This window comes from Monodon monoceros, unplaced genomic scaffold (assembly GCF_005190385.1).
Source record: "Monodon monoceros isolate NGI ecotype Baffin Bay Population unplaced genomic scaffold, NGI_Narwhal_1 Super_Scaffold_5, whole genome shotgun sequence".
Lineage (NCBI taxonomy): Eukaryota > Metazoa > Chordata > Mammalia > Artiodactyla > Monodontidae > Monodon > Monodon monoceros.
In genome coordinates this window covers 76,952,702-76,960,565 of record NW_021703782.1, presented here as the reverse complement: position 1 = coordinate 76,960,565, position 7,864 = coordinate 76,952,702, and the positions used below count along the sequence as shown (strand labels likewise).

Below are 7,864 nucleotides of genomic sequence, written 5' to 3'. Positions count from 1 at the left end.
TTTTCTCCATTCTATTTCCAAGATTTTGGATCTTTACTATCATTACTCTGAATTCTTTTTCAGGTAGACTGCCTATTTCCTCTTCACTTGTTTGGCCTGATGGTTTTTTTACCTTGCTCCTTCATCTACTGTGTATTTCTCTGTCTTCTCATTTTGCTTAACTTACTGTGTTTGGGGTCTCCTTTTCACAGGCTGCAGGTTCGTAGTTCCCATTGTTTTTGGTGTCTCCCCCCAGTGGGTAAGGTTGGTTCTGTGGGTTGTGTAGGCCTTCTGGTGGAGGGGACTGGTGCCTGTGTTCTGGTGGATGAGGCTGGATCTTGTCCTTATGGTGGGCAGGACCATGCCCGGTGGTGTGTTTTGGGGTGTGTGTGAACTTATTATGATTTTAGGCAGCCTCTCTGCTAATGGGTGGGGTTGTGTTCCTGTCTTGCTAGTTGTTTGGCATGGGGTGTCCAGCACTGGAGCTTGCTGGTTGTTGAGTGGAGCTGGGTCTTAGCATTGAGATGGAGATCTCTGGGAGTGCTTTTGCCGACTGAGAGCTCTATTACGTGGGGCTGGGAGGTCTCTGGTGGTCCAATGTCCTGAACTTGGCTCTCCCACCTCAGAGGCTCAGGCCTGACACCCAGCTAGAGCACCAAGACCCTGACAGCCACACAGCTTTTAGGAAGTCTAGGTCTTCTGCCAGTGTTGAGTAGGTGTTCTGTAGGAGTTGTTCCACATGTAGATGTATTTTTGATGTATTTGTGGGGAGGAAGGTGATCTCCACGTATTACTCCTCCACCATCTTGAAGGTCCTCTTGGCATGCTTTTGAGGTTCATTAGTTGTAAAATGTATCAGTAGTTTGCTTCTTTTTATTATAGAATAGTATTCCATTGTATGGTTGTACCACATTGTGCTTATCTATTCACTCATTGATCAACATTTGGATTGTTCCCAGTTTTCGGCTATTACGAATAATGCTGCTATTTAACATTTATACACACAACTTTGTGTGGAATTGGTGGGTCATATGATACAGATGTGTTTAACTCTAAGAAACTGCTAAACTGTTTTTCCAAAGTGATTGTAACATTTTAAATACCCACGAAGCAATGTATGACAGTTCCAATTTCTCCACATCATCACCAGCACTTGGTGTTATTAGTCTTTCCAATACAGTTCTTCTAGTGGTTGTGCAATAGTATATCATTGTAGTTTTAATTTGCATTTTCCTGATGGCTACTGATATTGAGCATCTTTTAATGTGCTTTTTAGCCACTGACATACCTTTTGGTGAAGGTATTTAAATTGGGTTGTCTTTTTATTATGTCATATGTAAGAGTTCTTTTAGGTAGCCTAGATATAAGACCTTTATCATATATATAATTTGCAAGTACTTTCAGTCCTTTTTATTTGTCTTCATTTTTTATGGTGTCACTTAAAAAGCAAAAGTTTTAAATTCTGTAGTATATTTAAAAATTTGGTGTCTTATTTAAGAAATCTTTACTTAACCCAAGGTCACAAATATTTTCTCCTATGTTTTATTCTAGAAGATGTATGATTTTAGGTTTTACATTTAGGTCTGTGATACATTCTGAGTTAATTTTTTGTATGGTGTGAGGCAAGGATCACATTAATTTTTTACATATGAATATCCAACTGTTTCAGCACCATCTGTTGAAAAGACTATCCTTTCCCCCATTGGATTGCTTTGGTAACTTTCTTTTTTTTTTTTTTTTTTGCGGTACGCGGGCTTCTCACTGTTGTGGCCTCTCCCGTTGCGGAGCACAGGCTCCAGACGCGCAGGCTCAGCGGCCATGGCTCACGGGCCCAGCCACTCCGCGGCATGTGGGATCCTCCCAGACCGGGGCACGAACCCATGTCCCCTGCATCGGCAGGCGGACTCTCAACCACTGCGCCACCAGGGAAGCCCCCTTTGGTAACTTTCTTAAAAGTCAACAGATCATAAATATAAGGACTAAATTCTGGACTTCCTTTTTTTTTTTCATCTTAAAAACATGGAATGTGCACTTTCCCAGACTTCAAGATTTAAAGTCATATCGGCAGCTCCCCAGCACTGGGCAGCAGGAAGCTTATCCTGCCTACTGATGAAGCAACAAAAGTTTCAGCCTTCCTAACTGACATTTACAGGGTGCCTTCAAGTAGTGAGTGTCGTGTGAGGATCTAGAAAGCATGATGAACAAAACAAACACAAAACCAGAGACAGAAAGAAATCGACTATGAGAAAATGGCACTATCTTGTAGCTAAGGCTCTAGAGCCCACAAGCCACAACTACTGAGCCCACGTGCCACAGCTACTGAAGCCCACATGCCTAGAGCCTGTGCTCTGCAACGAGAAGCCACGACAATGAGAAGCCCGCGCACTGCAATGAAGAGTAGCCCCCGCTTGCCACAACTAGAGAAAGCCCACGCACAGCAACAAAGACCCAACACAGCCAAAAAAAAAAAAAAATAAATTTATTTTTTTTAAAAAAAGAGTATTTCTCAAGTGCAGGGAGGATTCTTTATATGAAGTGTATGTGCGTACAGTCTGCAAGTTAGGAAAGTTTCTTAAACGCTATGCTTTATTTCTCCATTTGTAAACTGCAGCTACTAATAGGGTTATTAAAAATTACATGGGTTAATACATATTAAGTGCTTAGAAGATGATCTGGGACATAATGATTGCTCGAATAAATAACAGCTATTATTATTAAGCATGCACTTCCATGTACATGATGGTGAGCTTTCTACTGAGAAACTTGGCTTAAAACAGCAGCATAAGGGAAATAGTTATGAGACATTGGAATAGATAGTCAAAGAAACTGACAACACTGCTCTAAATCTACTTTAAAAAAAACAAAATAAGTAAGGCCTTCTGTGGTGGCGCAGTGGTTAAGAATCCGCCTGCCAATGCAGGGGACACGGGTTCGAGCCCTGGCTCGGGAAGATCCCACAGGCCACAGAGCAACTAAGCCCGTGCACCACAACTACTGAGCCTGCCCTCTAGAGCCCGTGAGCCACAACTACTGAGCCCTTGTGCCACAAGTACTGAGGCCCACGCGCCTAGAGCCCATGCTCCGCAACAAGAGAAGCTACCCCAATGAGAAGTCCACACACCGCAATGAAGAGTAGTCCCTGCTTGCTGCAACCAGAGAAAGCCTGCACGCAGCAACAAAGACCCAACGTAGCCAAAAATAAATAAATTATATATACATATATTACTTTAAAAAAAAAGAAAACAAGTAAGAAAGATCCCTCTCTGTCTGAGGGAAGGATGGAATAAATGCTTTTTTAAGTGAAAAAAGTAATATGTATTCATTGTAAAATGAACAAACAAACAAATCAAACACTACAAAGATGTAGAAACTCCCAGTACTCTTACCCAATTTGGCATTTACCATTTAAGACTTTTTCCCATTTATATATTATGCATTTTCCCACCTGTGTGGTTGTTTTTTTTTTAACAAAAATGGGATCATACCATCCAAAAAAAAAAAAACAAACATGGAATGCTTCATAAATTTGTGTGTCACCCTTGCACGGGGCCTTGCTAATCTCTGTATAGTTCCAATTTTTGTATATGTGCTGCTGAAGTGAGCACTGGACTTTCTATTCTGTTATATCTGCTAACTTTAAACTATGGCTATCCCCAGTCATGTTGGACTTTTATGTCAAGAGACCAGCAGGCAAGGAAAGGAGTCACTATCCTAGTGGCACATAACTGATCCTGCTCATGAGGAGGAGATAGGGCTGCTTTTACACCAGGAGGGCTATTATGGGCTGAATTTTTGTGTCCCACCAAAATTCATATGCTGAATCCCTTAGAGTCTATTACCTAGGAAACCCAAACAATGACCACTATGTTTTTAACAATAGGACCATATCACAGAGCTTCAGAAGCAGGTTGTCTGATTTTCAAGAGAGCCACCATTTCAGCCAAGAATTTATTCCATTTCAAGAAGAACACAGCTGTGGAGGTAGAAAGAAGACAGCATTTCACTCACACACACACACAAGAATGTGGCATTGCATGGAGAAAAGGCATTGTGCATTTTCCACTTTGAGGGGGCTAGGTGTGAGTATCAGGTTTCAGAATAATGCAGGAAGCCAAGAATTTGTACAAACTAATAGTACAACAAAAGGCAGCTGTGGGATTGTGGTTGGTTTAGAAGTAGTGCTCACAACTGTGGAGCAAACAAAACTACCCAAGTTGACCCAAGAAGAGCATGGTGTGGTGAATTCCAAGACGTGACGGACACTGCAAAGTTAGGATTCTAATGTGTCTAAAATTTGCTCTGTATAGTTCTAGAATGTCAATTAATTATTGAAGACTACTTCTCAAACTTTAACATGCATATAAATCGCCTGAGAATTTTGTGAAAATGCAGATTACAGTTCAGTAAATCTGGAATGGGACTGGAGATTCTGCAGTTCTAACAAGATCTCAAGTGATGTTGCTGGTGTTAGATCACACTTTGAGTAGCAAGTACCTAGGATATTCTGGTAGAATTAGTCTGGCACTGGGGTTGATTCATTCATTTGCCTAGTTGATATCTGTATCCTTGTTTGAGCAAGAATTTTGAGACAGCTAAAATATTCAGATGTACATAGTAATCCCTAGAGCAACCACTAGAAAAATAAGGCAAAGAACTACAGCTAAAAAGCCAATACATAAATTAAAATGGAATTAATTCTAAGAATTATTCAATTAACCTAAGAGACTGGAGGAAAATAGGAACAGATGAACAAAAAGTAGATGTGATAAATAGAAAACAACAACAAATAGTAAACTAAACCCAACTATTCAGTGATTACATTAAATAGAAATGGATCAAACTTACTAATTAAAATACAGAGACTGTCAGACTGGGTAAAAAAGCAAGTCTCAACTGTATTCTGTCTAAAAGAAGCATTTAAAAAATAAAGACACATACAGGTTGAAGGTAAAAGGATGGAAAAATATATCAAGCAAACAGCTGGAGAGTTATAGTATCAGATAAAGTAGATTTGAAGACAAAGCATATTACCAGAATAAAGAGGGACATTTCATAAGGATAAGGTGTCAAATAATCAGGAAGACATAAAATCATGAATGTATATTCACCTAGTAACCAAGGCTCAAAATAATATGAATGAAAAACAGACATATTTAAAGGGAGAAATAGAGCCACGGTCAGAATTGGAGATTTTCATATCCTTTTCTCAGTAATTGATAGAACTAGACAAAAAAAAGTCAAAAATTAATTTGCTATGGACCATAGACCTAAACATAAAAGCTGAAAGAAACTATAAAGCTTTTATTATAAAACATAGAAAAACATCTTTGTGATTGGGGGGTAGGCAAAATTTTCTTAGAGAGGATATGGAAAGTAATAACCAAAAAAATGTTTTAATGATAGAGTTCATCAAAATTTAAAACATCTGCTCAGCAGAAGACACAATTAAGAAAATGAACATGCAAGGCACAAACTGGCAGAATATTCACAGTACACATATCTGACAAAGGACTTGTATCTAAAATATATAAGAACTTCCTACAACTCAATATTTTTTAAAAAAACAACAGGAAACTATAATAATGGACAAAATGTTTCAACAGATAATTCACAAAGAAAGATACAGGAATGATCAATGATCACATGAAAAAGTGCTCAAGGTTACTTGTTATCAGGAAAATGATGCAGATGAAAACCACAATGAGATACAACTACACATCACCAGAGTGGGTAAAATTTTAGACTGACAACACCAAACGCTGGCAAGAATGTGATATGAGAACTCTTGTGTTTTTTTTTTTTTTGCGATACCCGGGCCTCTCACCGTTGTGGCCTCTCCCGTTGCGGAGCACAGGCTCCTGACGCGCAGGCTCAGCGGCCATGGCTCACGGGCCCAGCCGCTCTGCGGCACGTGGGATCTTCCCGGACCGGGGCATGAACCCGTGTCCCCTGCATCGGCAGGTGGACTCTCAACCACTGCGCCACCAGGGAAGCCCTATTGTGCTTTTTTTTTTTTTTTAAATTAGGGTATAATTGCTTTACAATGGTGTGTTAGTTTCTGCTTTATAACAAAGTGAATCAGTTATACATATACATATGTTCCCATATCTCTTCCCTCTTGCGTCTCCCTCCCTCCCACCCTCCTATCCCACCCCTCCAGGCGGTCACAAAGCACCGAGCTGATATCCCTGTGCTATGCGGCTGCTTCCCACTAGCTATCTACCTTACGTTTGGTAGTGTATATATGTCCATGCCTCTCTCTCGTGAAAAAGAATTTTCTAATACTCTAGAGCTCTGCAAATATGGAGTAGGTCGTTTGGGAATGTAGTGGGCTCTTCATCATTAGAGGAAATCAAGCTGAAACTGAAAAGCCATGCATCACTGTGGTGCAGAAAAAGATCTACAATGGGAGACAGAGTTGGACTAGATTATCTGGGGAAGCATAATCATGATACAATTCTGTGTAACATACCTAGAAGCTTAGCCAAAATGTTCAAGGACTATTAATGTCCACTGATTCCTGTGTGGACATTCACCAAGAGGGAATGATAACAAAAAAATAAAATAACAGAACATAAAATAGATGTTGTTTAAGAGTACAAACTTGTGACAAGTAGTAAATAACCCAGTGATCTAATGCACAGTTCAGTGAATATAGACAGCAATATTGCACCATAATTATGTAATAAATATCACAACAGCAATCATATTGCAATATGTAAATGTATCAAAGTAACACACTGTACACCTTAAATTTACATGTTTTATGTCAAATATATTCAAGACTGAAAAAAAAGAAAAAAGCACTGCTTTTAGTTATCTAAGAGAACTAGATTTCCAGAAGCTGTGACCCACTGTGGATTTTTGGAGACAGTCCTCTATCTTCATAAAACATCAGATTCAAACTATTAGGAACATATCAGCATTTCCAGATCACAAAATTACCTTGGAGACCTCCCCAAGGTATCTGTCCATGTCCAGTGTCCTTTTGTCCTTAAAAGCCCAGCTAGATTCTACATCACTTAAGAAGCATTTCACGACCCCTGTTCTATCAACATGCATGTCCTTTCGGATGTTCTGGCCTCTCCTGAATCCTTCTGCTTCCCCTCCCTGACAGGTTGTGTGCCCATTTAAGCCTGGGCCATGGGTCACCCCTGTTCCTCATGGGAATTCTCACACCCATATACTGGGTGATCAACAAAGTGTTTTGGTGGATGGATGGATGGATATTCAGACACAGACAAATAGATTGATGGAGGGATGGAGGGATGGATGGATGGATGGAGGGAGGGATGGAGGGATGGATGCACAAACGGACAAGACAGGTGGCTGGACAGACAGATGAATGGAAAGCCCTGGAGCTAGCATTGCTCATGAGAAAAGAGATCTTGGGAACAACAGGAGTATGTTTTCTGTGAAAATGATCTGGAGAAACAGAGTGAGTATTCACAACTAATGATTTCCCTAGTACCTAGCACAAAGTGGGAGAACACAGAGCAAACTTAAAGTCACTTTTCTGGCCAAGTTTAATGAGATGAACTGCCATATAGGACACAGAACCACTAAAATGAATATGTTATGTATCTTGTCTCTGATTGAATGCATTAAATAATCAGAATCTTCACTTTAAACATTGTAAATTTGATATTCTATGACCCCAAAGTAATTTCTAATTTTTTTTTTTTCTTTTTTTTTTCTTGCGGTACGCGGGCCTCTCACTGTTGTGGCCTCTCCCGTTGCGGAGCACAGGCTCTGGATGCGCAGGCTCAGCGGCCATGGCTCACGGGCCCAGCCACTCCGCGGCATGTGGGATCTTCCCGGCCCGGGGCATGAACCCGTGTCCCCTGCATCAGCAGGTGGACTCCCAGCCTCTGTGCCACCAGGG

At 40.5% G+C, this 7,864-nt stretch overlaps 1 non-coding gene across 1 annotated transcript; it reads right to left on the bottom strand.

Moving 5' to 3' along the window:
* Positions 1-3,481: 3,481 nt before the first annotated feature.
* On the bottom strand, positions 3,482-3,584 carry LOC114884921. The gene has a single exon (XR_003790977.1). It is a non-coding gene; the product is annotated as a U6 spliceosomal RNA (small nuclear RNA).
* Between the last annotated feature and the right edge of the window lie 4,280 nt (positions 3,585-7,864).